The sequence below is a fragment of the Synchiropus splendidus genome, chromosome 8 (assembly GCF_027744825.2).
Source record: "Synchiropus splendidus isolate RoL2022-P1 chromosome 8, RoL_Sspl_1.0, whole genome shotgun sequence".
In the NCBI taxonomy this organism is placed as follows: Eukaryota; Metazoa; Chordata; class Actinopteri; order Syngnathiformes; family Callionymidae; genus Synchiropus; species Synchiropus splendidus.
Window position 1 is genome coordinate 25,224,918 of NC_071341.1, and position 5,557 is coordinate 25,230,474.

The window sequence follows — 5,557 nt, forward strand, 5'->3', positions numbered from 1 at the left end:
TCTACTCTGCTGTATAGAAAGGGTCCCCGCATGTGAGCTAGAGTGGAAGCGATAGGGAGAGAGAGAGAGAGAGGCTGGGAAAGGGAAAAGGGGGGGAGGGAGAAAAGACGAGGATGTAAATACGTTCACCCCCCTCCTTCCTCTCAGCTGCGACCTCCTGTCCCCGATGATTTCTCCTTTATTATGGAATGTGTGCGAAGCCTATTAAGGTGGATGGTGTACGCCGCATGGTTCCTTATAAAGTTTAGCGCTCGAAAAGTGATAAATATGACAAATGAGAAACAGCGACGGCATCTGTGTGGCGGCGCTGTGCAGGAAGAGCACTCCTGAGGAGTAAGGTATAATCAATTGCTCTGAAACTGCAGTTGAGGAAAATTCCCTCGGGCCTTGACAGAGAGATATAAAGTGGAAGGAGGGAGTACCGTCTCTTTTGGAAATCCACACACGACAGAGAAGCTTCAGACAGGAGTCGGAGATGCTGAAAAAAGAAGAGGAGCTCTAGGAGATGGGATTCGTGTCCAACCAAGAGATCCTCGGGACATTTCCCGAACAGTAAATGGGCCATTTTCTTATCACAAAACATGAGGAGAAATGAAAAAGGAAAGGTCCAAGACATGGTCCTTGTAGGACTCCTGATACAGATCAGAACAGACAGGGCGCAGAGATTTGAGCCAGTGGCCCAGCTTGATGTGATACTGTATGCTAGGTGATGACATTGCTCTTCAGATCTTCTCCTTTCGACAGGGCAAGTCAGGCTCCTCCACCTCAGCTTGTAGTGATGCTCCTCCCTGGTCACTCCCATCCTCCTCCTGTCCTCCTCCATCACATCCATGAACCTCAACAGTCTTCCTTTTCTAACATGATCCCTGCGTCAAAGTGGTCAAGCCCACTGGGGAACCACCAGCTCAGTCTCCCTTGCTCCCTGTGAATGAACCTTATTTACGTCAGAGAAAACAAGACCGTTCTGACTCTGTGTCTTAGAGCAGCCTCTCCTTGGTCTTGGTCCTGACTAGAATACAAAAATGCCCTCTGATGTACTTGTTTCCAATCTTGTCCTCCCTGTGAAAGCAGACCATCTGACACATCAAACTCTGCGTCTTGTCTTTGTGTCAGAGCTACTGTCTGTAAACCACTCCTGTCAACACTTTCTTTTCTCATCTGTTCTCAGAGACCACTACAGTTTAACACCTAAAATCTGAAGTTTCTTCAGAGGCAATGGCCAATATACACTTCCTGCTGCCACCTCATCGTTATATAGCCTTGCAATTAGGCAAGCTAACTTGTCTAAACGAATGGGTGTGGAGATGACATCGGCTCCGGTGAGGAGGCCTCACTACATGCAAGATAAACTCAAACCGATCGATCTGACGATCACGTTCAACAGGAAGGTAGTGGAGCGTCTTGATGTGAGAAGGAGTGTCAGATGAGTGGCATTTGACTTCTGTGGTGACTTAGACAGAGGGATGGATGTGAGCGTGGATATCTTCACAGATAACAGCCTCTTCATGGTCCACACCGACTCCATCCCAGGCACATCGCGGTGCGACCCTCACCCTCCCCCACTGAAGAGAGAAGATTTGTCCTCCGCTCCGAACCTCAACCAGCCTGGGAACCAATTACACCGGATTATTGAACATCAAGAAGTGATGCCATAGTAATAAGGAGCTTGGGACGCAGCTGAGGGAAGGGACTTTTGGGTTATGCTCACTCCCGCTGCTCAAGTGGAGGCGGTATAATCAACACCGCTGCTGATCTTATTGCAGGCATTTGGGCCCCTGTGTGCCGCTGCTGTGGCCCATTGCTCCTGCATGAACATCTGCCCCTGGTGGCTTCAAGCTGCTCTGATTCTGGCTGTGTGTAATTATCTCCTCTCCCGAGGTTGGAACCTTTTACACTGTTGCCTTTGCAACGGCAGGCAAGAGAGCGCTGTGATGGCCAGACACATCTGGCACGCTTAGGATTCAGACTGCCGCACCAATTGCTCAAAATGCTGCCGTGAATCTTGTTTATGGTGTTGTCCCATCAGCAGAAGATGTCATTGTCACGAGACGGTCCATTAGCAGATGGGGAATCCGCCGACAGGCCAGTGTCTGCAGGCCAAACCTTGAGGAACAATGAGAAGATGCTGAGTGATGAACACGTCCTTAGAGACTGTTGCTCATGAGACCAGGTGCCGCGCTCTCGCTATTTTGAACTGAACCAAATCTACATAGTGGCTGTGGGCTTGGCTGAAGTAGCACTGCATTTTGTTAAAAATTGTATTGAATTATTGATTAAATATACCTCAAAACGGACATACAAAAAAATAAATACAGTGAAAGGACTAAGATGCTGGACTTGTCATTCCATGCCGCTGGACTTTGCTGCATGATCCAACGTGGGGCTATTTATTCTTGTATTGCTTGAATTCTTTTATTTTATTGAATTTACAAAAGCATCGCATAAATGTGGCATTAATAAGCTGCGATGTGGACTCGATAATATCCGCTACGTAAAAGCAATGCGACTTGAGATTCTATTTTTGCTGATTTTACAACTTTTTACAATTAAAATGACAAATATTCACATAGTGCCACATTACTTTCCCGTTGGAATAACCCAGATGTTAAACTGAAGACATTTGATGGAACGCATCAAGATCTTCCTGCTGTTTTAAGTGAGAAGGAGGAACGACAATAACAATTAATTCCAGGTTCAGGCTCCAAGAAATAAAACACTGCAGTCAGACTCCTGTGGTGCACGCTAGAGACAACAAGCAGTACAGATACTTACACACGTGATACATGCACTTTTGTATGGCCCACGACTTGAGCCATGTTGAAGAGTTCGGCCCCTTGTGTGGTGGAGTGTGAGCTTCCCTATGCTTTGTTCAACTGGGCCCAGTGCTCTGTGTGAAGCCCTAGTCCGTGTTTTGTTTTGTGGGAGCTCCTGAAGGAAACCCAAAACCTCCACTTAGGCTGAATACAACTGGATGGAGAAGAACAGTTTGGAATAGCACAGGGCCTGAGAATGGAATGCAGAGAGCACGACATATATATGAGTCATCTGAGACGCTCTGCATCCATTACTACCTTCAGACAGTGGGGACGCATTATACATTATGCAAATAGAGCCATATATGTGCACAGTGTCTATTAACTAATGCAAACATTTCCATATGAATCAAGCTGTGCTCTAATTACAGAGCTGCACATCAGCTCACTAGATTAACCTACTCCACCAGTGTAAAGTGGTTTTCAGATATAGACTTTCCTTTCGTGCCTAGAAATGGCGCCGATCTGTTCACCTGGTGAATCTGTCCTCGAGGAAGCAACAGCATGGTGTGGCCTCTGGTTTCGTCTGAGCAACTGTTATGTTTTGTTTCTCTTGTGTTTTTATTTCCTGTGTTCTTGTGTGTTGTTTCCGCCGATCAGACTCCATTGGTTTCTACACCTGAATTCCAGTCTGCGCTGCCAGATGGTTGCTTCGCGTCCTTACTCACCCTTTGTTTTTCCTCGTATGTGTGTGTGTAGAACCACCACCGAGCACTTCCTGTTATTTGGACCTCGTGAGTTAATTTCCGAGTGCGTTCGTGTTGTCCCCGTTACTTAGGCTTGATTATAATTTGCCTCTTTTCTGTTTCAGGTGTTTTCCCTGCCCTGTGTGTATTTACCGTTCTGTGTTCTGGTATCTGCACCTCTGGTTCTCTGTTCCTGTTCGTCTTTTGAGTTCTTGTGACATTGTTATTAAACCTTGTTAAATCTACCCTCAAGTCTTCTGTCAGCCTCCAACAATTCAGCCACTGGGTCTGAGCCCACAGACAGCCATGACTGCTACACTCCAAAAGCTACTACTGTCCAGACACCAGTATCAAGCGCAAGGCTGCGGGACCAAATCGACTCGAGATAAATGTGGCTGAAAATGAAGTTGATGCAGGTTGTAGTGACATATGGAGAAGCCAGTGGAGTGGAGTGGAGTCTTTCGTGGCAGGGTGCATTGATCCGACTCATAATTCAAAGCCATTTCAGGTCAGTCTGCCATGGAGTGTTTGTTTTTTGGGCGTTGGGTTGACACCCTCGGGCTGAGTGGTTGCAACCGTAGGCAAAACCATGTTGTAATACAGACAGGGGGAATAATTAACGCATATTTCTGTGCAAAGAACAGAACTAGTGCATCAAATTCCTGGAGTTAATAGAACCAGAAATGAGTTTGAAACAGTTTCATTGATGAGGATGCTGCTGCAGCTTTGGTTCAGTCGGGACCATCGGAACTGATGCTGCCACACAAGAATTCCAAACCTGCTGGCTTCTTACGTACAGGCCAGTGGGACCCTTCCCCTAAATGTGGACCATGATGGGCTGGTTTATTGGCCCCGGTCAGGACCAGTAGAGAGTGAGAATCTGTGAGAATGAATGAAGTTGCAGGAGAAGCTTCCTCTCCTTGGTTCTGTGTTCTGGATCCTGGGAACCTCAGGTCTGTTCAGCAGTCCATAAACAAGAGCAAAGTCTGCGGCGGACTCCTGGATCCGGGCAGCAGTGGAGATCCTTCCAGTATAGTTCTCACTGATGACATACTTCACTGTTCCTTTCCCTCAATAAACCAATCCTTTTCTTCTCCATAGTCTCCTCACCTTCACCTCCTTCCTGTTCTCCCCCGTTGGCTTCATCTCTCCTCACTTTCTCTCACCCCCTCCCAGGCTTCATTAGCTCTGATTGATCCTTTTGTCAGAGCGCGTGGCAGCGCGATGAACTGCCTTGTTACTGCCAGCCAGGCGCACACACACACACACACACACACACACGGACAGACAGACAGACAGAGGGAATAGAAACCAGAAGACAAGCACAATAAACATATCACACCAAAGCCGCAGTGGAGCAAGTGGGACGCCTGCGGCCTTTCAGACAGCCGTTCTAAGATTAAACAAGTGGCTCATGATGAATGTGTGAACCTCAGCAAGCCATTGTTATAGAGCATTGAGTTGTGCTTTTCAACAGCACACGGGTGCGAAGGTAATCAGATAAATGATCAAACCACATAAAACAAAAATTCTGTTTTGGGGGCGAATCCGGCGTTTTCTTGCGTCTTCTGAGCGCTTCATGCGCACGTTTAGAAGGGAATTCTGGCCTGTCATGTACCAGAACATGAGACGATGAAATATTCATCGTCCGAGTGTGAACATCTATACTGCAGCAGTGCGCTTGTTAAATGTAAATACATTATTTAAAAATAATGCCTTTCTCATGCATACAACATGACCTATTCACGATGGCGTCCAGAAACCGTGGTATTGCATAACGGAGCTGAAACACTCAATAGTTGGCCTTCAGAGGAGTTTTATGACGAATATACTGTAAAGTTTTGGATGGCCATGTATGTTGTGCGCATGAGAGGAGTGGACTGTTTCTGGTTTGGTCACAATCCGTCGACTTCTGAAGCGGCGCCCCAGCAGCCACTCGCCCTGCTCACGTCTGAACCAGTGCCTCCATTAATTGGTCACTGCTGTCAAAAGCAGCCCGACAGACGTTTGGCTTTCTCCCAAGTGAGGTGAAGTGAAATGATCGTAAATTCCACTTGC